This window comes from Anoplopoma fimbria, chromosome 23 (assembly GCF_027596085.1).
Source record: "Anoplopoma fimbria isolate UVic2021 breed Golden Eagle Sablefish chromosome 23, Afim_UVic_2022, whole genome shotgun sequence".
Classification (NCBI taxonomy): domain Eukaryota; kingdom Metazoa; phylum Chordata; class Actinopteri; order Perciformes; family Anoplopomatidae; genus Anoplopoma; species Anoplopoma fimbria.
The window spans coordinates 13,260,310-13,285,460 of NC_072471.1; the positions used below are offsets into that span (position 1 = coordinate 13,260,310).

Sequence of the window (25,151 nt, forward strand, 5' to 3'; positions counted from 1 at the left end):
AAAAGAAAAACAATCCTTGTATTACCTCTTTATGCCAGCATATGCTCGCTCCAATGTTTTCCTCCACCAATTGTCCATATTATTCCACAATCACATCACCCATTTACGCATCCATCAGTGCAATTTTCTGTTACCTTGCAACAAAATATGATCATAAAAGCCCCACTTATCATAATAATAATTCCCTCCTCCCATTTTACCCCCGTTATCAAATGCTTATTGACAGGGATGAAATGGAACTGGTGGTTTATCCCGGCCTCTTCCCATCAATCTGGCCCATCTAAGACTTTGAAGCTCTGCTCAGAAATGTAGAAAGGGCGCTGATCCTCCTGCTCAGGCCTCATCCACTTGCCTACGTTTTTTTTTGCAATAACTGCCGTCTAATTTATGCAGCCTCATGGATGCAATTATTCCCTGTGTCCACAGTCGCAAAGAAGCGCTGGGACTCTGACAGTCTCAAGACGGATCGGATGCGGCTTCCAGTGTTTATCTGAGGAGCTTGTCATCAGTGTGTGGATTGGAAATGGATGTTCTGCTCTCGCCTTGGTGGGAGAGGCATGCTGAGCTTTGTGAACTCGGGCCCTGTGGGAGGCGCCATCTTCCATCCCTATATCTCTTCTACCTTTTTTTCATTTCCCACCCTTTTGAGTTCCCTTTTCTCAGATCTCCTGAGAACTGAGGCCAGTTGGATGCCTCCTTAACCACCTGTTTCATCTCTCCCCTCCCTCCCCTCCCTCACCTCTTTACCTTCCCCTCTCCCATCCCTCTGTCCTTCTCAGTCTTCTCTCCGAGGGCCGAGCAGCGTCTCTCCTGGCCCTGCGCTTCCCGTTCGATCGGCCCGATAGTTTATTCACTTCACCCAGACACAAAAGACATCAAGCTGACTGATCAGCGGGCAGGAGCCGGGGCACGGCTGATCAATGAGGCCTTGGGCAGAGGGGAGGGGGGAGTCAGGATGGATGGAGGGAGGAGGAGGAGGAGGAGGAGGAGGAGGAGGAGGGGGGGGGACAGGTAGGCTGACAGACGCACAATCAGCGGGCCAATCGATGGGAACTTTTGCTGAGCTCAGATAAGAGGGTGCAGCCCGTTCAGGACACACAACCAGATCCTCACTGACAGGAGCTTTTGTTTCCCATGCTCATGAGCTTTATGCTGCTCTAGATGACACCACTGCAAAAAAATAAATAATAAAATGTAACAAAAGGCACAATACATTGAAACAGCAAGATAACGTCTCATTCATTTGTTTATTTAAGCACTGGCTCTTCAAATACTGCATTCCCTGGCACAAGTGTACGAAATCTACTAATGTGGCGTGATATATGCCCTCTACATAATTAAATTGTGTGTATGAGTGTGCCGGGGGTTGGGGTGGGGTGGGGGGGGGGCATCGATTGGGCTCCATTCATGCCTTTTGTACGTCTGTCCATCACAGTAATGGCGCAGACAATATTGATTCAATATATTGGAAAACAATGGAAGCACCTGAGTGTTTGCCGTCTTCTTATTTTATCACTTTCAAATGCAAATTCACCCGTTAAGAGAATTTATTTCAAATAACTCTGCCTTCAAACGAATCTTATAATTTCACCAGTCTCTGCATAAGCTCTGTGTTCTGGTGAACCATGTAGATGGAGAGAAATATGGCAAATTGAAGACATTTACAGACGAGGCACAGAGAGAGATTAGAGCCTCTGCTCCCTGTCCTCCATAGTGCGATGGGGTCATCAGCACAATCACACTTTTTTTCATCACTGGGGCTTTAACCCTCCCTCTCTCTCTTGCCCTGTCACTCATAGGTGCAGACACACATTCACACCAAAACCTGCTGGGAGCTGATGGAGGAATTGGTTTTTTTACCGGGAGAACATTGGTATCTCCCAGAGACACCAGTGGATAAGGGTCATTGGAAAGCAAATGTGTTGCATCTGATATTTTCTTTTGAGCGTCAAAAAAGTGGGTTTATTCAGCAAATGCCAGGAAGACACGCAAGAGGCAGTGCCTTCATACAGAACCAATCTTCACACTCAGCTCATGATCACGTCAACCTTGAGCTGAATCCTTGGCATCTATTTCCAAACAACATACTTTAAAGATTACGTATTTTTTTTCATTAAAATACATTTATATGACAGTTGTTTGCCCACGTTGCGACGTAAAGGCAGTTAGTAATGGATGTAACCAGATTCAACTCAATGCCATCCGAGCATACCCGGACGGTTTCCCAGGCAAGCGTGCTTGTCCACCCCCGCTGTGTGGTTGAAATCTCGACACAACTCGGACAGAAAGTGGCTTCCAGCCCAGTCGGTGAAAGGCACAGCGCGTCAAGAGGTTTGTAAGCTGATCGATAGCGAGCTAATTGGAAAAAAGCCGCAGGAAATGTGATAATGTGGCTGTTCGCTCTGGTCCTACTCCGGCCACACACACACACACACACACACACACACACACACACACACACACACACACACACACACACACACACACACACACACACACACACACTCTTTTCCCGCTCTCGGGGGTCGGGGTCTGGGTCCTTCAATCTAGCGGTTCTCTAATAAGACTGGAGCCACTGGTCGACCCGAATGAACATCACAGCTGCTCAAACCGAGGAGCGTTAGACGTAGGGAGTGCTACCGCACGATTACGAGCACATTTCTTCACACGTTCATGCGCAAGACGACAAAACACAGCAAGACAAGCTGGTGGGATCGGTGCTTGCCGCTTGCTGGATCAACGCCGCGAGCACCAACATGCCACTAAGACATGTAGCAATAGTGTACAGGAAGGGAACCAATCAGAGTGGCAGACAGGAAAGCACAGAGGCAAGGAGAAAGAAAAACAAGTGTGTCATACAACAAAGTGATACAGCAAAACTTATTTAAGAGTCCTGGCGAAATAGGAGCTGCTAGAATCTTTGCGATTAAAAAAAAAAAAAAAAAAAAAAAGGAATGCCGGCCACTAACGGGACAGTAAGTTAACTCGGTGGTTGCTTTTGTAAACGGGTGGCCGGTCCTCAGGAGAAGAGTGTTGAACGAGATGGACAGGAGTCGGGATGATGATGAAACAGAAGGACTTAGGAAGACAGACGAGGGGACTGGAAGCGGTGTGGGAGGGGAGGGGAGAGGGGGAAGAGAGAGGGTCTCTCGTCCCATTTTTTATCTCAAGGGATCTCCACATGTCACCAGAATCCGCTGTACCGCCAGACATGAGTGACAGTGATGGGCACTGTGGGCCATGGATCCAGCGTCTTCCACTCCTCCCAATTCCCCGAGCCGAGTCTCTCTATCCCTGTGACAGGATGAGGAGACGTCGTGTCAGCTGAAGTACGACAGTCTTACTCTCCCTCATTTCTTCTTACTCTTAACGCTGTTTGCTTGAGTTTTGTGTACCTTTCTTTCTTTCTTTTTTTCTTTTTTTAAATGCCTAATTCAGTCCTTTATTCTTTCAACCTCAATGTTTCTTTCTCAGTCCTGTCTTGGCTCTTTGACACCTCTTTTGTGTCTCACCCTTTTATTCTGTCCTTCTTTTTCTCTCGTCCGTAGTCTCTTGTGTCAGTCCTTAGAATGGCAGTTCCGGAGTGTTTGGCACAAAAATAGAGCAGGTGGTCAACACCTGTCTGGTTTCCTAGATTATGGACCGTTTCTTTGATATGCCACCATTTGTCTGAATCAAAGGCACTGTTTTTAGGACGTGCTTCAGAGACGCAACGGGGCAGCAGTGCTGTCACCTCTCCTTTCTGCTGTCGACACCTTCGGCTTTAACTCTGGGTCACGACAGCTCTACATGTTCCCAAATGGTACCTGTTTGGTGTCTGTAAAAGCAAAGAGAGCTTGTGGAGAGCTTCATCAGATGAATGAATCTTGTGGGCATCCAGGGAGGGATGCTGGTCGTTTTCCTTCAAGATCCTGACACAGAGTATCATCAATTACCTGGACTGGTTTTAAACTTAAAGGTCTGCACAGGAGAGGGCAGAGTAACCTTTTATGTGAATCATTGTTTATCACACTGCACTTTGCGGATGTGTGCATGGAAGGTGGTGTTGTCTGACCACATCTGAAGGCAAAAGTGTTTATAGTTAGTGTTCCAAACTGCCACACTTGAAGGTGGGGCGAAAAGCCTGCCGTCAGAGCCTTGTTCAGGCTGCATCACATTATTACCTGATCTCCCTTCAAGTGTGAGTTTTGCATGCCTAAGGGCCACTTTACGTTGGAAAGGAGTAAAGACGTCTTGTCCGAGCTCCTCTGAAGACTATTCGACCATCTGACGGGCAGTTCTAATGGAGTATACTGCCTCTCTGAGGAGTTTTGATGCAGTGAATCACACAACTGTGGATAAGGGCTCACACCCACGGAGTCTGTACAAAAGGGGAGGCATGCAGACTAAACTGGTGAAAAAGGCGCATGATAAGCAACAGAGGGGATTATTATGACAATTAACTCCATCCGGGACTCTAAAGTCATTGAGCCGATGAAACAAAGGAGAATCTTTGGTTAACCTCCTTCAACATGCTTTATAAAAAGTGTACAACGCCATACACGGCTCAGGCCTCAGATGGAACTTTGCATGTGAAATATCCGAGACAACCTTTGCATTTCTTGTCCCAACATGTGCTATAAAGCATTTGCTCATACAGTTTGTATGTTTAAACATACTGTATGAGATGCAGTATTTGTTGCTTATTGGTTTGTTGCAAAATCTTGCGCATGAATGTACACAAAATATGCAATTTGAGTTAACAGACCAAATCCAAACGTTAAATAATTGATTTAAGCCTGTACAGTAGTAGTATTTTAGCAGAACCTCTGATTCTGAAAAGTGCGGCCAGTGCTGAAGAGCCTTAACACTTGCATTCTTTCTACTGGCCTTCAGGGGGCGACTCCTCTGATTGCCAAAATAAGTTTGACTGTATAGAAAATGACCCTACTTCTCACTTGATATAATACCTCAGTAAACATTGTAAATATAAACTTATGGTCTCAATCGCTAGTTTCAAGTCTTCTTCATTACAGCATGATGTTCATTTAGTAAATTATGGTCCCGTTTAGATTAAAATGGACGATGAAGCAGGGTATGCTTTAGGGCGGGGCTGCCTTGGGTTTGACTGGTTGGTTCCAGTGTTTGGGAGTTGACCATGTTTTAGTCTTACAACTGTAACCCTTTCAGAGTGTGTTTTCAGTCCATGAAAGTTCATTGTAACATTTTAGTCACCAAAAATGTCTCCACCCTCTTGTGTCATCTCTGGATAAAAAAACTAAAAACAAGATGGCGACGATGACGATGTCCGAAATCCTAGATGGCGACAACCAAAATGTGGAACTCGAGGCTTCAAAACTGTAGTCCACAAGCTCACGGGTGATGTCACTGTGACTAAGTCCACTTCTTATATACAAAGTAGATAACAGAGAATACTAGCAAATTTAGAAAGCTTCAACCGTTCCAGATAAATGACATATTCTTGTCAACCATGATAAAGATAAATCAAGAATTTCAGAGCTACATATAAACCTAAAACACTTTCTACTAAGTATTCACCCGTCGATCGTGTTAACATGTTTTCAATTACTAAGCATACAACCTCAGAAAGCTGTTGACAGTTTTCCATCAGTGAGAACTGCATTAAGCTCTGCGTCTCCCTTTTACCTTTTTTAATCACACTGGACCCCCTTATCAAGTGGGCTGCACCTTAAAAAGCAGTCTCCCCTTTTCTTCTTTGACTACCTCAGCTTCAACAACACCATTTATTTTGGTGTGAAGACAAGCCAATCTTGTTTTGTGTGTGTGTTCCCTTCCTCAAAAGCTGCCTGGCTTACCTGTATCTCCAGCTTCATCAACCTCCTGATGAAACCCATACTGGCCCTTCTGCTGATAAGGTAAGCCAGGCAACGAGATATATCCATCATTCACCTACTTAACGCTCACGCGGACACAAGCCCCGTGTGTGTGTGTGTGTGTGTGTGTGTGTGTGTGTGTGTGTGTGTGTGTGTGTGTGTGTGTGTGTGTGTGTGTGTGTGTGTGTGTGTGTGTGTGTGTGTGTGTGTGTGTGTGTGTGTGTGTGTGTGTGGTGGTACACTATAAAAAGATTAGGATTAGAAATGTGAATGAAATCCCACCCTCTGCTGCCACCCAAGTAATCAAACGGCCTCAAACAAAAGAGAAGTTCATTTAGTGCCACTAATTCCTGCTTGGTGGCTTCACAGCATTCCAGTCTCATTATTCTATTAACCAATCCACACTCAAACACACACACACACACACACACCAACACGCGCACAAAACCTCATAAATTGTGTTGTGGGACTGCTGCCAAAGCGGAGCCTGGGTTCAGCTGGGTAGTTAATCATCTCCTATAGCATGTAATTCTTGTAAACAGTGTTTGTCTGAGCACCAAGAGAGCCGCCCCACCCCGCCCCCCCCAAGGCTCTAGTTCGCTGTGATGTGGCGGCGTACCTGGGAATAGTAGTTCTTGTGCAAAAGGGGCCAAAGGTCGCAAGGTGTTCATTATTGACTCCCTGCCCCAAGTAGCAGTGGAAGCATGGAAAATATCTCACCGGGGTGGGATCGGTCGTCCTGGCGCTGCTCCCTGGGGTGTTTGAGTGGCGTAGAGTGTGAATATGAACAGAAATCATTACACTCAGGAGAGTGTTAGAGTGTTGACGCTTGTGTGGGCAGGTGTAAATGTAGAGCGTTGCTCATTTGCCAATATGTGTGTTGCTGCATCAACTAGCTGCGGCCCATCTGTGCCTTCAGAGCCGTGTAAGGCAGCGGACCTTTCGACCACGTGTAACCTGCGTCATCAACACCACCGCGTTAAACCCCGCCGAAGCCTCAGAATGATGCAATTTCTTCTGCGTCTCCCGGTCGGTTTTCCACCGGTCACTGTGTACACAAGGTCATTTAGCTCCTGATCAATAGCTTGTATCGAGCCTACACTCCCCACACCATCCCCTGTTTCTGAAACGGCCGTTAAATCGATGGGAACAAATGAAATTAAGCTCCTGGGCGGCTCGGAGGAGCAAATGATCTTTCTGTGATTAATAACACACTGTAAACGCGTCTGTGCTTGGCACATCACATCAGAGAGTATTTTCCTGCCTCGGCTTGTTTCCTCGGGGTAAGACTAAGAGAATAAAGCCGTGGTAATGGTGTTTATCCGGGAAGCACCATTTGGTAGGACATTGGAACAAGAACAAATGGTTTTGTTTGTACAGATGTAAGTATGTTACTTTTAGTGACAGAATTAAAAAGTGATTAAAAAGTTTGAGTTTTAGAGCCTTGTCATATCAGTGGATAGAATTCACACAACTTGAAGATGTAAGGGCAAGATTAAGAATGTGACAGGAGTGAAGGAGTCAAATATTAGATGGCAGGATCAGTATATATTTTGTGCTTCATCTAGCTGAAACTGATCCGTAAAACAAAACGTGTTTTTTGCCTATTACAATATGACAATATATTCATGTAGGAGACAGCTAATAATACATCAAGCTATCTGGCTCACTGTAACACTTAAAGATGTGACATAGTGGTGTTTAGTCAGATACCAGAGCACTGAGGCTCATCTCAAAATTGGGCCGAGTTATGTCCGGACCACTGCGTCTGAGCTCACTTTCGATGTGTGAAAATCATGCAACTTGTGACATTTGAAGCATTTTATTGCGTCGGAAAAATGAAATGTTCATCTCAAAAAGATCAGTGTAAGTTCACTGAGCCACACAGAGTCTTTGTGTTTATTTTAGTAGCAGTTCAGTTGGATAGCATCAGTGTATATTATTGAATAGATAGAGACAGCGAGAATGAGAATTTGTTCTCAGTTATGGCTTTATAACTTTTTGTATTATTATTATTATTATTATTATTATTATTATTATTATTATTATTATAATAATCAAGCCATTAATTTATGGTATTTCAAAATAAAATTAACAACACATCTTCCTCAGGATAAACATTGCTATAACTTGCAAGTCCATTCATTTCAACTAAGGACTTATATCTTTAAAAATAGGTTACAAATAAATAGTCTTGTATTTAAAGTAATTCACTTTAAAGTAATTTATTTTAATTAAAAAATGTAACTTTGTTGCTTTTGATAGAACGTTTTTTTTATTTTCACAAGTTCTTCCTTCACCCAACTTCCCCAGGTCCAGTGCTTTCTATGTCCTCAGCAGTTGGCACACAATAATAATACATCGTTGGTGCCGAGGCATGTTTGTGCCAACTGCGAGCATTTCCTGCCAAGGCTGAATCACGCAGAGGCTAGTCAAGCTATGTTGAATTGCTTTTTAGGGAAAATTGCCCGGGGCGTGATTAGCGTTCTTTATCATCATAAACCATTCTCCCCTATGCTTTCGTTATAGTGCTTAGGAAACAAGAACTGAACACGACATTAGTTGCCCTGTCTTCATCCGTGGTGGAAGATGTACGATTTGGGGCATTTGTCCGTGAAAACCACTTTCTATGTCATTTGTTGAGGAAAAACTACAAGGAAAGCGAGAAATAAAAATCCAGGCAACAGCAGTGAATCCAGCATTTAATACTTGGACAACACTTATATGGATGCATTCTTGACTGATGTCTTGTCACTACATGGGATAACATAAAGATCTTTGCACTGCCCTATATGTAATGTAGCCATTTCCAAAAGCTCACAGAGCAGAAGACTTGACAGAAGAGTCGAGATACCTCGTTAGTGATACAGCCTCTACGTGAACCTTTAAAAAATAACTACTCAATCTGTAAAGCTCATACACTGAGTTTCTCTCTCTTCCTGTCTTAAAAAATCATATCATAATTATCACGTCATTAAATCAGAATGGTCCATTTTTAATATATTCTCACAACAACTGATTCTGCCGCCGGGTGCCAAGAGACGTCGTAGCACTAAAGCCTGTGGGTTTGGTCCCATGAGGGCTCAGATCTGCAGCTCCACTGTGACCCAACCACCACCCGACGTGTAGTTTGCTTTTTTTTTTCTTCTTCTTTTTTTTTTTTTTTCATGCTGTAGAACCTCTCTCTTTCTGCAGCTGCACAGATGGGTTGTACTCTTTTATTCATAAGGGCTACACTAACTTTGATCTGGCTTTTGCATTTGCAGGCAGCGTGTGTCAGATTTGAGATGGAGCGAGAGTGGATCGGGGGCCGAGAGCCGAGGACGTGGTCCTACTGGCCAGACACCCTAACAGTTCCCTGTGGCGCTTTTCTATGCCCCTCGGTTCCTCGGGGCCCGGGGCGCTTTCGATTATGCATGAGTGTCAGAACCAGTACAGTCGATCTGCTGGCCGTTTGATATACAAAAGGAAACGCATACTGTAAGAGGTTTCTTTTAACAATAGTGACAAGCGCCAACTTGAAGCTGGCTTAGCCCTGCTCCCCTTAGTTATACTGCTGTTGTACTGCTGTAGTTTTACAATGTAGCACCACATTTATGCAGTTTACAATGTCAATGGTGGCAGATTACAGTGATTCCAGACGGAGGTAGACGAAAGCCAGCTTCTCATTTTTAGTTGCGACTTTCGATTTTGCTGGCTGAAATGACATTAGTGTTAGCCTCAACGCTAACTCAGTGAGTCAATTACGAGCTAATTTTTTAATGTCTCCACCTGATTTGTGAAAATAAGAATCCTGAATACGAAATTGAATGGCAGCTTGCAAGTTTATTGAAGTGGAAAAAAAGCCACAAAGCGCTAATGGCTAAAAAAAGGAGCACCATTATTTTTGCATTGCAGGTTGGAGATAGTTACCCGTAGTATTGTTATAGAGCATTGTATAAAAACATGTATGCTTCTTTGTTAGCATTTTTAAACAATTTTGCTCACATGTGGAAAGGCTTTAAGAATAAATAAGTATTAATGTTTTTAGCAAATGTGTCTTAGTACAGGTACATTTCCCCACATCCAGTATGTGGCAGGACAAAGCCATCAACCCAATCCTGATTTGGAAACTTGAATAGAACTGAGTTATTGCTAATGTTATTTTCCTACTAAGGCAAGTTAAAATGTGTGCATTGTAAAGGCATATTCAAAGCTCGACAGCCATACTATGCTATTTGCTAAGCTATGATTGGACAATCTTTGTTTTGGAGGGAGGTTTAGTGAATGGTCAATTGATCTCAAGTTCACAAGAGAGCATGCAAAAATAAAGTATTGTATAAAAAGCCAGGAAGTATAATTTATTTATTTTCATGTCAATAATACAGCTTTAAACATTAAGTCTTGTTTCCGCCTTCAAGGAATGTAAGAGGATGTGATTCCGTTTAAAAACACTAAGTGTTGCCCTGGTCATAAATTCTGTGTCCTACCCGTGCTGTGGTGGGGCCCGAAGAGAGAAATGGTTTTCTTCTCTGCTCCAAGCCCAGGCCCATTTATTAAGGTGTGTTTATCATTCATAGTGACCCAGGTTAAGTGTCCTGAGAATTATATTTAAGGCTGCGGGTCCCAGTTGGCAATTAAGTACAATTCATTACAGCAGACACACAGGCCCTACGGGGGAAAACGCAAGAGCCATGGCAAAACACTGTAGCAAGAAGGGGGAGGGAGAGAGAAACCGATCCGGGAGAGAAGGGGGGGGGGGGGATGTGAGATTGATATTAAACAGGAGGGATATGTGTGTAGGAGGGAAGGGATGTGAGAAGAGAGGCAGATTGTTTGAGTAGAGGAGGTGAGTATCGAGGAGGGGATAAGTTTTAAAAAAACAACAACACAAGACTGTTGGTCGACGGAGCTGGATCAGAATGAAAAGTGGATCCGTAATTACCAGTGCAGCCTCACCTGATGGTGTGGTCCGTCAGCGATGTTGAGCCGAAGATGTTGTGGTGTTTTCTTGCCCTGCAGGGTGGTGCCCCGCTGCTGATGCTTTTTTAGATATGATATGTTCAAAAGGCCTTTTTTTGTTTATAACACAAAACACACCTAAAGCACTTGAGCTCACTCAATTACTAATTTAGCGATGTATTGATTTACCGTCGGTACTGTGGTATAAACTTTGTTTCATGTTTTTTTGAAAGTAAAGATCTGACTTTTTTTATCTGGAATAAAAGGGTGTAGCGCTCCTCTCCGTGGCTACGTTATGTAACCCAATTGTACAGGTCCTACGTGTTTTGTATTTGCTTATTCACGCAGTCAGATCTGCTGAGCACTTTTAATCTAATTTGTCACGTATTCTGAGTCTGGCGCCTCGTGTGCTGTTTTTTTTTTTAAACAGGCGCAGCAGCCTGGAAGTGCACTTCCTGCCATCTGAGGTGCACTTTGCATGTTTAGTTGTTGGAGGGATTATAAATCTGAATATGTGTGGCTTTGGTGTTAAGCCAAATGCACTCATAGAGGTGACAGCCGAAATCATCACTGTTCTAGCTGTATTTACTTGTTCTGTATTGATATACAGATTTGTACATAAAGAGAAAAAGTCCCTAGAAGTTTAATCCAACCTTTAAACCTAACTCTTGATTTGAAATGTTTCCAGATCTGTTGGAATGTGTACTAATGCTAAAATAAAAGCATAATAAGGTTGCAAAACAAGAGGTAGCAGTTATTTATTTACAGTATGTAAATAAACAGAAACTTAGACTTAAGAATAAGTTCTTATTTATTTACATAAGTCACTTCTGTAGATTCCTATGCGATGGCAGCTGTGTTAAATATAACAGCTGATGTTAAACTTGATATTACCATCCCAGGTGCTGTAGGAGTCGGCCTTAACGTTGGTCTCAAAGACGCCCAAAGTCCTCCTGTGCGACATTCCCAATTCAGTCCCACATTTAACGTAATACGAGCGGCGCTGCGGGTGTGAGGAGCTATTCATTTTACTCAGAATGAAATCAATAAAATCGAGCTCCCTTTTGAAAGCCGTATTTCATTGTATGCGGAGCGCCTTATTGCACCAATTCAGCCCCAAAGTAAACAAAGCATTAAAATGAAGAAAAATCCTAATTCAATACAAGCCTTGTTCGTCTATTCATTTCACAAACATTTTCTGAATATTGTGAATGCTCCATTGATCTCATTGTGAACATGTTTCAGTATAATCACAGAGCCTTCTCCGTGAATATCTTTTTTTTTTTTGTTCCGAAGTGTTGTACTTGTAAAACTTACTTACTGAACCTCCCTCTTCTTTGCAGATTCTTCAAAGGCCCTTTTGGGTGATTATGAATAGGAAATGCAATGATCACTGTGTGCATTATTGTGAGACAGAATTATATCTAACCATGCAGTTCATGAATTCTGCACTATTCAACAATGTCAGACTTTAAATACCTGTTTTTCCAAACCTACCACCCCCTCAATCTCCCCCTTTCCTCCTTTGATTCTTTCTTCCTTCCGGCTTCTCCTTGCCATAATTATTCATTATTCATTCATTGGGCTTTCTCATTGCATGCACGTTGGCTAAGAGTTGCTGTAATCAGTTTTTTGATGGAAGGCATTGTTCGCTGTAATCCAGCAGAGCGTATGCCAGGTCTCACTCTGGGTCTTTTCATATGGGAGCAGAGGAGGCTGTGCCTCTGGAGGCTTAACATTCTTAATCTGAATGGCTTTTTGCCTTTTCCTGCCGTCACTGTTAACACCGCATGGCCTCTGAACAAAATGCGAACAAAGCAGGCAGTGTTTAAGGTGCGTTCCAGAGCTTTCTTTTCTTTTTTTACCTACAGGTCAAGGCTGTATGAGGTTATCTGATCAAAGTGTACTCCTGCTTTGTAATATATCCTTAAAAATGTTTCTTCTTGTCATTAAGTAACAATGTAGCTATCATGACTACGAGCCTACAGCCACACGCACAGCTGTCAGGCTCTACTTTCTGTAGGCACGATGGTGCTTTGAGCTAAATGCTAACATCAGCATGCTAAAACAAGCACAGTGACAAACATAACATGCTGACCTTTAACAGGCAAAGGCTCACCATCCCATTTCAACATGTTAGGGGACGCGGATGTCATTGGTTATGCAGGTATTTGGTCGTAAAACAACAATAATTGGACAAATGTAGTTGGTGAGAAACTAAAGGGGATCAGGAGAAGTAGTTGTTGAGTTTTATCAGTCTGGATCAAAGAGGTGGGCCGGCTGATGCTGCCAGCATTACTCAAAATGAATTCAACTTTTCATTTTGTTCTCGTTGGCTTGTTCTTCTCTCTTGTTCAATTTAAGACTGTTATTCTTAAACTTTTACTGGATCTCCCTGTGCTGAAATAGCTCAAATAAACCCACGCAGTGAATAAAGAATGCCGTGCTTGCATATTACAGTCCACATATTTGAGACTGTCATCACTGATGGCCCGCGTCAAATAATAAATATTGTTTTCCTGCCTTGTGATTATTCGCAAAAGGCTGAGGTAGCAGAGGAAGCCCAGCTAACAGGCGTCTGTTTTTGCTTTTTTAAATGGAACAAAGTATCCGCTACAACATTAACGATGTCTCCAGCTGTCACAAATGTCTCATGTTTTACTTTACCTTTTTTGCAAAGTGTGGGTAGCTGCTACTCCTAGCTATTAGTCCAAGTTGTTGATGCTGCACTTGTGTGTTCAGCTCTCCAGGCTCTACCTGCCTCGCTCCTGCTGCTGCCACACTACCCTTCAGCAAACTGATGAACTGCGGCAACCTCAGATTAACCTCCAACCCCATCTTTCTTCTACTGCAATCCCAGACCATCACAGGAGGTGAGTCATGCACTTACTCGCTTGGCACATGGGAACTAGTGCACACACACACACACACACACACACACACACACACACACACACACACACACACACACACACACACACACACACACACACACACACACACACACACACACACACACACACACACACATCTCTAGGCGCTCACACACAGTGAAGTTGCTCATTGACAGGGTTATAGAGAGGTTTACCATCCACCTGCCCTCCACTGTCAGACGGGCCCTGCTAAGTCTGAAGTTTAACAGACTCAGACAGTCTGAGCTCTTGGAACAGTAAGGAGAATATTTTAAGTACATTAGAGTGCCAGCACTCTTAATTCTCTCCATTTAAAAAATATCACTTTCAAGTTCCTTATTCTTGAAACCATTCACTCACATGTGAATGAACAAGATGTTCTGCAAAAAGACAAGTGTTTGTTTCACTTTGAGGCCTTTTTAGAGTATAATTGTGGTTAATTGTTTTGTTTTTTTACAGCGGAGATCTTTTTTAGGTCATAAAATTGAAATATATTCTCCATATTCGGAGTAACTTTTTGTTATTTTTTTAAAATCTACTTTCTGCCAAGAAGACTGGAAAGACTGGAGTTACAGGGTGAGATGTTGTTATAAAAAAAAACCCCATTATACTCAAGTTTGAATATGAATAAACCTAAAGTAAAAACTGCCATTTTAAAGATTATGATCATTGCACACATCTCCTGTGAGAATGCAAATCAGTGAAGAATCGGTGTTGGCAGAAATGCAATCTGTGGTTTGTGTGTTAGCATACATCATTAACTGTTTTCCCTAAGGGGATAAACAAAATATCACATTCTTATGACTACATGCATAGCATTCAGAGGATTCATTATTTGCTTCTTTGTATAAATTGAGACAATACCAGATTGTTTATTATTTCCTCCTATATTGTTGGTCTTATTTAATCCTGATGCGGCCTTAGTTAATGGTATTCTTGTTTAAATTATTTTTCAAGGAAAACATATCTACTCTTTTAGCTGTGCTGATGGATAGGGAGCACATTGTCTACCGAGGCTTAAAGTTTTTGCACCGGACTTGAGCTCCTGATTTCCTATTTTTAGGACAGAGATCAGTTTCTAAGAGTTATTCATCTGGGAGAGGAACAAACGCTGAAGTTGTTTCATGAGGCACCCAAGAAGCATAGCGGTGAATCAGAATTTCATTATCAACTCAAGGCCTTTGCTTCCTCTGCTATTGTTTGTGGATGACATACTTGTAGAGCCGCCGTAGGTAGCTCTTCCACTTCATTTATAATATAAAACCCAGTGGCTAGAATAAAACGTTGGCATTTCGCGTTTCTGCAAACCAAGATATGAAGAATCTAGAAGTCTCTGAACCAAAAATCATTTCCTATCAACATTCCTACACACATGTATATCAGCAATAAAAAAAAAAGATTGCGCCAAAGCCAAATGCTTACAGAACTTAGTCACTCTTAAGTGTAACTCTAAACTGTAAGGATGCTGTTTGATGGCTTTGAATGAATTATTCACTTTATCCACTCTACTTTTCAAGGTTCACCTTTGCCGCTTTCATCCGAACCTTGAATCCGCTCCTTTGTAGCAGTGCAGTAGTTACAAGCCAGCATCCCTTCCAAATGCTTGATAGGATGGAAGCAGAAGGAAAAAGTCGCACTCAGAGATGAGTAGATAACCTTCACATCACAAAGGTGATTTGGAACTTCAAAGCTGTGCGCGGTTTCACACATGAAGCAGGCATTTTCAGGCTCTAAGTAACTCATTTGAATTTTACATTTTATTTGTTGATGCTGCCACTTAAAGTCCTGGAAAACTCCAAAGATAAATTTCTGGGAAAACAAAGCCTCAAGGACACCGTGCATTAGTTAAACTGAGCCAATATGCAATAAACCAGGATATGAGATTAGAGCAACTTTATTATTGCCCCCCAAAATGAAATCAGGAGAGACGCTAAGGTCAACCCCGGTCCGTCCATTCAAATGTCACATGCAATATGTGGGATGCCAATGAATGGATTTTAATAAAACGTTGGTGTGGTGAAAAGGGTGATGATGGCTGTTGTTGCTTCATTGTGGCATTTAACAAATTAAGCTGATTAGCAGTGAAGCAGCACAACAATTACACACTATCTACATGGACATCATGCACAATATATTAGATGGTGTTGAACACTTTGTCACAAAAGGTTGGGGTGTTTAGTATACACATTAGCATATTGATCAATATATTGCAATAGTAGATATGCCGAAAAACTATATGAATCATAAACAAACTGTACATAACATATAAAATAAATTATATATTGAATAACACTAACTTATGGATGGAAATGCACAATAATTAGCATTTTCTTTTGCCAATTATCTGGAAATCTGCACTACATTTGGATGGAAACCTTACTCGTGATTTAAAATAGAAAGCCCGGGCCTTTTGCCCATCTTGTTTATTCATCAACTCACTGACAACCCCAAAAAACTGCCAAACCACAGCACCCAGTGCGAGCTGAAATATAGTTGACAAATCCAGGAAAAGCTGAAGACAAAAGCATCTAAAAATATAGTTTAGCTCCCCGTCTGCACGTCTGAAGCCCCAGCGAGACTCATTGCCGAGTGAGAGACGATGCAGCTAATTGTTTTCCAACGGCCTCCCGAGCTGCATTGACCAGCTCACAGTGGGGGGGCTGTGACTGCCTGCCGGTGTCCAGGCATGTGTTAAAAGCTTCCCCACAGCGCAACACGCCCTGGACTCATTTCACACCCTTTTCACGGTCAGGGTGCCCAGCCGGCTGTGTGTGTGTGTGTGTGTGTGTACGCGGGCATGTGAGTTTGATATTTAGTTGTTTGTGTGATGTTGAGTGTGTACATGCTCCCTCTCATTGCTGTCAGTGTCTGCTTCTCTTTTTCTCTGCGTGGACAGCACACATGTCCCTGTGCGTGTGAATTTGTGTCTGCGTTCAGGCTCGTCACCCCGGCATGGCGGCCGACAATAAAGGCAGCTACGCCTCTCAGCGTGATTAGTGTCGCCCAGAAGTTTCTTTTTTTCCCATTTTTTTTTCACACTCAGTTGGAGAATGTTTGTAGACTGTTTGATCAATCCATGTTAGAGCTGGTAAAACAGATGTCTTCTATTTTCAACGGCCTTTCTATACAGATCAGTAGTAATGCTGTAGAGAAAAAATTGATTGATAGCTTCATATCTGACTTAGCTCTTGGGATTATTATCAAAACAAAAGTGGTACAAATGACCTATTTTAATGGTTTTTTTTGTGTCTTCGCAGTTTAAGATGAGCAGTACATATTGACAGTCAAACCAAGCAGTTCAATAAAAGTCAAAAAGGGGTCATTGGGTATTTTGAATCATCCAATCTCAAACCGCACTGAAGAGCTCTGCACGATGTCAGGATCTTTAAAGGCTCCTCTGTGTGTGTTAAGTGACCACATGAGTGAAAGGGTTAATGTCATGGTTACCTGGAGTCATCCTGTTAACCACCCGTCTATTTCATTAGAGAGAGAACAGTGGATCCACGGTGCAGTTTAGATAGGCGTGTGGGTTTTCCGCCGTATAGTGCACGTGCGTGAGTGTTTATGTGTTTCTTATCTGTAAAATAAGGGAGTGGGTCACAGACTGGCTGTAGGCAGAATGGAAAACATGATCTAATCTAATCATATTGGTTTGCCTCCCCCGAACATAAAGGATGGCTTTATGGCTTTAGCGCGCTATAACAGTTATTGTACACGGGGAGTATTTTTCTGGCACGTACATGCCACAGATTGAGTCGCATAGCGTTCATCCAGTTTGTTGTTATTCCTGCGAGTTTATTTATACCAGTGCCTGCACAGGAAACATGCTATTTGTTAAAAGTGTGTATACAGTATGAGAAGAAATATGTGGCAACTTTGTGAAACCATTGAGTTTTGAATTTGGGTTTATTCATATATTTGAAATCCCACAAAGACACATGCTGTGTAGTGTGTGTGACTCACCTTTTAAATGCAAAGGTGGGCCAATTATGTTCTCCAGATAGTTCAAAGATAGTTCTTTTTTTTTGCAGTTGGAGAAATGAGCTTGAGATCTGTATGACAGCAGTGAAGTAAACTCGTGTGTTTGGAAAACCCTGCGAGACCTCTGCAGCCAAAGCCGCACAGAAATTCTGGAGTGGATTTCGATGTTCTGCGGCGTCTGCAGAGACTTCGGGCGTCAGCTCGTGCGCGGTCACTTACCCTTCACAATTGCATCATGGTTAACAGGGTGACATCTCCTTGGCACCAGCCAGACGTGGCCTGTCTGCTTCATGCACTCTGCCCACCAGGCTTCTGTGCTCTTGTCTTAAAATCATACAAAATTGAATGGTTTCTAGGGCCATTACCTGAGCTCTTCTCTGTTATGTGTGGTTGTGAGTCCCTAAATCAAGCACCTACACCTCTAGGACACCTTCTTACCTCTTGCTGCTTCATCTTATGTAAACTACTTAGCTCTTCTTTTTTCCCACTTACAATTCACTGGGTGGAAGTTATATAATGTGAAATGACATGCTTTGTCACAAGGTTACTCCTTTGCCTTTTCCACTTCATTGTGCACAAAATGGCCAGCAACCTTCCTCTACAGAGTTCAATAGCCACTGGTATTTATATGGCATGCTTTGCTTAGGCTCAACGTAAACTCCACTTCTCATCCCTCTCACATTTGCTGGAGAAATCAACTCACAGAACACATCTTTGCGCCTCTTTGTACTTGGGACCTTGGGTCAATTTTGCATGTTTCAATAGATTCAATAGAATTATGATCTAAACTGAACACTTCTTTGGTTGCACAGATTGTATTGTATTTTGTTTTACATTTCCATGTTGTTAAGCTAAAGGACTTGTGAGAGACAGATTTGACAAAACAAAGAATGGTCCAAATCAATGCAGCAGGGGTTGACACATCCTAACTTTTATAATCCTTTATAAGAGTCAAACTTCCCAATTTCAACAAAAAAAAAACCTCCTCCTGAGCCACAGAAAACTTTATTCAACTTTTTTCATAGACTGCTAAGAATTTGTGTGTCAGGTCAGGTGAATGGACCTTTATGTGTTAAGTTGGTGGAATGCCCAGAATGTTACCCTGAGGAGTTTTGTGGAGCGATCCTTGAATGAGCAGGTCCCTGTTTTGTATGTTGCGCAAGTGCAAGGACGACTGTGCAAGTTACCTTTTTAAAATACAGCAGTGGATTTTCAAACTTTGCAAGCAAGCAGCGCTTCAGTCACTCATTCTCCTTTAGCTACGGTTAAACACGATTAAGTTGTCTCTTCATAATAAATAACAAAATCTGCAATTACCTGCGGTAAATGTAGTTTTATTCAACAAAATATCTAGCTAATTAAACCTGATAAATCAATGCCGTCACATTTAACTAATTATGATCGGTACGTGAGATCTTTAAAAAAATGATTGCACACATTTTTTTTTATTGAATTGCAAGCACAGAAATTATCATCGTAAATTAGCTGAACATGAGGAATAAATCAAGTGCTGCCATGTACACGGAATAACATGTGTGCCCTCAATTTATTAGACTGTAGACAAATATATGTTTAATCGTTATTCGATTTTGAAGTATCTTAAGAAAGCTGACTTTGCTGAGTGTGTTTGTCTTTGGGCACAGTCCATACATCATAGGATGGCATAATCATACACTATGGTAAAATGCCCATATGTAAGTGTTTGAATATAGTTTGATATCATTGTAGTCTGATAGCTTTGCATTTGGACTTGATATTTAAATCCCCACATTTTGACTTTAATAAGACATATCAGGGGAAAGCTGGCCTTTGATTTGTGAGTTTGAGACACTAAACGGTAATAATTTATGCTCATTAGAAATGGCACAATAGTGGGACATATAAAGAGGCAATCTTTATTCATTCAAATAGAGGTCACCCACACTAGGTGTCTTTCTTGTGTAGATTATAAATTCTCCCTCTCTGTCTCTCGTCTCTCGTTCTCCACCCACCGCCCCTCAGCGTTTGAGAAAGTCGACTGAATTTAAATGGGATAAATCATAAATCTGATTAGGCGAATATTCTCTGTGATCTGGAGGGCAATATGGAAGAAGGGTGATGAATTGAAAATGATGAGGAGACTTCTTTCATTTTTATTTTATTTTATTCCCCCCCCTCTCTGTCTGTCTTCCCATCCCACTCCCTGTCAGGAGTTTAGTTGAATAATTTACTAGCAGGGCAATAATGTGAGGTACTTCATTAGATGGAAAAGCTCTCTAGTGTCAACGGAGATGTCTCCTAATTGAGAAGCCTTTGATGAATCCCAATCAGGACTGTGACAATCCCCAAAAGTCTCCAGACGCATTACAGTATCCTGCAATTTTGTGCAGTCACCAGAGATTCCATACCATCTACAAACAGTCATTAACTTGCTATTAATGTTGGCTCAAGGTGGACTGAAGTACCATTCCCCAATCTTAAGTGAGAGGTTCGCTTTGGATTGAAAACTTTAACATATCTTGGTGACAGGGGTAGTTTTTCTCTTCAAGGAAACTCTGATTTCTTATAGACAGAATGACACACAGAAGACATTTTAGACCCTTAGGGAGACAAAAACACACAGTACACTACTTCATGTTGATAAAGGTCAGTACTGTAAAAGGAGTCCTAAATGTGGCAAAGCATTGTTGGCGTCTGACACCTCTGTCACCACCTGAGCCCCTACTGGACCAAGAGTTTTTTCTACCTCCCTGCCATGAAAAAGAATAAACTGCGGCTGAACTGACTTGCCTTTTTGCGTCAAAGAAAATAAAAGACTCACATTAAATCGCAGCAATCCTTTTTACATTAGCCTGAAGATGCATTTTATTACAGGTTGTAAGGTCAGGAGGAAGCATCGACTTCTTAGCCTGATGACTTTACATTATTCAGTCTTACGCCATTAGCTGCAAAGGTTATTAGCTCAAAGTTTGAGCTTCATCAGAGTTTGTGGTTAATGAAAAGGAATGACATAAAGTTATTACTTCAAATGGGTTCTGCGCCGGCTCTCTGGCTCAAGATATTCTAGGAAGAATCCTTAAAGATTTTATAGAAACACAAAAAGGTTTTAGCCACTGACAAATGGCCTTTAGTACAGTTTAATGTACTGTTATCTTGTCTACCTCATTTATTCTTAGAAACCCTTTAAGTTGAATAGACCAACGGACATGTACACACACGTGTGCAGTTGCCAAGGCCTACGTGGAAAGCTTGTCGAGTAGAGCAAGTCATTTTAAAAAGCAAACTGTGAGAAGATTAAAGATATATATCCACAAATTGAATCAACTGTAACACCTGAAAGTGTATGTTGCAATTAGAAGTTTGTGGAAAGTAGTTGGCAGGCAGAGAAGTCTTCACAGTTAAAGTGTAACGGATAAATGACTGAAATAGGAAAAGTAAAGGATAAAAAGTTCACTTAATTAGCTAAAATTATTGGATAAAAGCTGAAAAATCTAAATGTAGTGGATAAATGGTTCGATAAAAGTCAAAGCTTAGCGTTTGAATGTATTGTAAATGGTTGAAATGAAGTTTAATGGATAATAGTTGAAAAAAAGACAGCATAACTGGTTGAAAAAGTTAGCTACAGCAGTGGATAAATTATTTAAATAGTAAGCTATAAGTAGAGGTTGAATGGTTGAAATAGTTGGCTTAAAGTAGCAGATGAATGGTTGAAATAGTTAGCTTAAAGTAGCGGATGAATGGTTGAAATAGTTAGCCAAAAGTCGGGGAGTATTGGTTGAAATAGTTAGCTTAAAGTAGCGGATGAATGGTTGAAATAGTTAGCTTAAAGTAGCGGATGAATGGTTGAAATAGTTAGCTTAAAGTAGCGGATGAATGGTTAATGATTAATGTTAGAAAAGTTGAAGAAATAGTTCGCTTAAAATAGTGGATGAATGGTTGAAATAGTTAACTAAAAGTAGTCGATAAATCCCAACATCCAAACATGACTGAAGGCTACTTGAGTTCATCTGACAGGGCTGTGGGGTACATCCGACAATAAAAGTTGGAATCCAGAGTAGACAGAAATATTCATCAAAAGTATGAGGAAGTTCTCATTTGATTCAAGCAGTGTTGCAGATTGCTGTTTTGCATGGGCATCCATTCAGATTTTCCATCTCACAATTTTTTTTAATGTGTGCTTACTATTTATATAACTTCCACATTTATAACTGTCAGTACCCCTAATATTAATAATAAAAAATATATATATATACATTTTTATCCATCCTTGGTGACCTTCTTAGCCAGGCCCATTAGATGTAGCCCAGGCGCAGTGAGCATACAGAGTGAGGAGTGCTTCATCATGCCAGAGACACCGCTGAGGAGCGGGCCATTGATCTGTGAAACCACAGTGTCAAACCTCTGCTCTGTGAGCAGTGTGTTGACTGCAAGGCTGCACGTAAATTGAAACTTTTGATCCCAGAGGTTTTAATACATTTAAACATTCAACTTTAGCACTTCTTTCCTGGGAATATTCTCTAGTACGCAAAAAAAAGGTTGTGTTATATGGGCTGTAAATTTTGAGTATTGTTATCAGCCAGTCACACTTCCCTTACCATACCTATTAAAAACCTGTAGCAGTCAGTGGTGCGTGATGATAATGTAATAAAGGCTCATCTCAGGGTTTAAAATAAAAAAAGCTCACAACTTTTATGTCATTTATCTTTGTACGAGATGATGTATGGGGTCTGTTACACTGCATAGTCGGCATTTGTCAAATGGTTCAAGGTCAGTGTTTTGACAGCGTTGCGTCTTGTCCCTTGTCCTGTTTCTGATTGTTGATATGGAGAACTGATCAGCATGCAGCTTTCAAAGTGCACTTGAACAATTGTCCCCTGAATGTGAAGTTGCTCCCAAACTTAAAGGTTATACATACGACATTCAGAGCATGAATATAGCAGCAAACTACTATTTTCTATGTGAAGATAAAGTGGAGTGATGTCTACCTGAGCAGTCACTCTCCCTCTGTGTCTTTTGTAATCTGAGCTTCTCTGTGCTTTGTAGATGTAGCAGGGCCAGCCGTGCGTGTCTTTTAGTGCATGTGAGCTTGTCCCACCGGCTGCACTGCACTCATACAGCATTTTTTATTTAACCTTTATTTATTCAAAGAAAAAAACAACTGAAATATAATCTCTTTGAAGACGGTGATCTTGCCAAGAGGGCAGCAAAGTTAAACGTTGAGTACATGTGTATTTTATACATACATACAACCATACATACATACATACATACAATAAAGCTGAAAAACGATACATCACAGAGTAATCTGCTCATCGCATCAAGAGAAGAGGTTGAATAGACACAAATAGCGTATGATACATACAGACAAAACAAGACATGAGAAATCTCATCCTATCCCCGGTACTTGAAGCAATACACCACACCAAAACATCCCCCTTGCATTTTCAACACAAATCTGTTTCCTGAACACCTGGTAAGGCCGTGTTCAGACAGAGGAATAACAGGCACACTGACAATGCTTGCAGCATTGCACATGGGGATGAGAGAGTGAGATGGATAGAGGGGGAGAGAGAGAGAGAGAGAGAGGAGTAGTCACTGACCATAATGAAGAACTTGGCAGGAATACAGATTGCTTTCCTGGCAACACTGCTTTGCCCATGCATGTATTAAGAAGGCCAAATGTGGTGCAGCCAGCCAGCTTTGCTGCCAATTTGCCCTATTGGCCACTCACTATACTGCAGCATAAAAAAAAGCATTTTCCCCATAGACCACGATTGTAAAACAGACTCTTTGTAATATGAATTTTTAAAATAATGACGTCTTAAATTTGCTTGACGTTCCCAGAGCCTAGAAAAGCAATTTTTGTGTTTGTTTCTCCATCCCTAAGTCTATGCGGCCAAGCGGGACCTACGCTTATTTGCTAAAATAGGCTAAAGCGTTGTGCGTTCCAGGAGGACCGGGGAACTGTGCCTCTCCTCTTCCATCTTGAGAGGACCCATCAGGCGTCCAGTGGTAAGCGTTCCTCCCACTGGAGGTGTAATGGGCACGGCCACCTGTGAAGGAACGCCAGGGTTGACCAAGGACATGCTGAAGGGAATATACCTCGCAGCTGGTTCCGGCAACACCTGGGGATCCCACAGTTGGTGGAAGTTGCCCTGCAGAAGCATGTCTGCTCCGCCCGGCGACACTGCAGCTACACTGCGGAACTAGCGGCTGGAAAATGGAGATGTGAATAAATCCATCCAATATATCTTAAAGCAAGCGACACATGAGCTGCACACATTCCAATTTTTCAGCTCCCCCGCACACACACAGCCTCCATATCTCCTACAGATATAGTATCCCGGTGACCGGTGCATTAGAGCCACAAAGCCCTCTATTTCTTCATTGCTCACTCTCGCTATCCCTCCATCGCCAGCTGAGCGCGACGTCGGGATGCTATCACGCCCCAGGCAATCAGAGATACAGTCATATGTCACAAATAGGTGTCAACTCTTATTACAGTGGGGAGGGGGGGGGGGGGGTTGAAGGCAAGTGAAAACTCACTTATCAGAAAGGACATAGCTATGACACGCACCCCTCCCTCACTCTCTTTCTCCATTTGCCCGGCCCGTGCTGGATATCACCTTTTTTTTATTTTTTTTGCTTCACAGGCCGGCGATATTTGACCAATAACACAAATGTAATACCTCTTCCCTCTGCTCCCCGCCACTATCCCAGTTGATTTAATGGAACTGTAAACCGAAAGTATAGTTTATTCAATGTGTTTTTTTTTTTTTTTTTTTTTTTTTTAAGGATGGGAAGTGAGCCTGCAGGTACGAGAAGGACATACACGGCTTCATCTCTGCTTTCATACGATATGACTATTATCAAGTTATTTGTTGAAAATTGGTATGATTTATTGCTCGGTGTTAGTTTCGGCCCAGTTTAGCAAAGTTGGTATGGGAAAAGTTTTCATACCTCTTATCATCTTTTTCCATTTATTGCATTTCCTGTCGCCTCTGGGTGTTTTGTGGTGAGAGTGTTTTCTGAAACAAAGTTTTAGGGTCATTGGGAAACAAACAAGTTATTGGGAAATTATAGCAAATGTAGTGTTTGCTAACAACTTGTTGATGCTTTGTCTGAAGAGTTCTCATAAATATTGCACTGGTTTTAAAAGCTTATGTATGTATAAAAGCATTTAGAGAAATATTTGACAACCCAGTGTCGTGACTTTTTACTTTTTTTTTTAAATATTCAAATACTACTAAGATATGGGCCGTTTCTCAATACCAAGTATGGTCAAGTATGGACTTGCAAACTTGCAAGTTCATACTTGGATAGTTCGACTCGGGAGTACAAACTCCCGAGGACGGGAGGACGCAGTACGGTCATTTTGCAATTGGAACAGCAGCGAACTTGATGACGTCACCAACGTCACAACGTCACCAACTCAGCTCGTCGGTCCCGCCTACTCCGGTTATCTTCAGTCATATATATTGACAATAAAACGAAATATGATATA

General features: G+C 41.8%; 1 long non-coding RNA gene across 2 annotated transcripts in view; it reads left to right on the top strand.

Moving 5' to 3' along the window:
* LOC129112786 (uncharacterized) overlaps positions 1 to 24,488 on the top strand; it is a 49,433-nt gene extending 24,945 nt beyond the window's left edge. The window contains exons 3-4 of one of the 2 annotated variants that reach the window (XR_008532378.1): positions 13,518 to 13,648; positions 24,443 to 24,488. This is a non-coding gene — a long non-coding RNA (uncharacterized LOC129112786). Of the gene's footprint in view, positions 1 to 13,517; positions 13,649 to 14,146; positions 14,283 to 24,442 lie in introns of those variants that run through there. The other variant, XR_008532377.1, reaches the window with a different exon arrangement.
* The last annotated feature ends 663 nt before the right edge of the window (positions 24,489 to 25,151 follow it).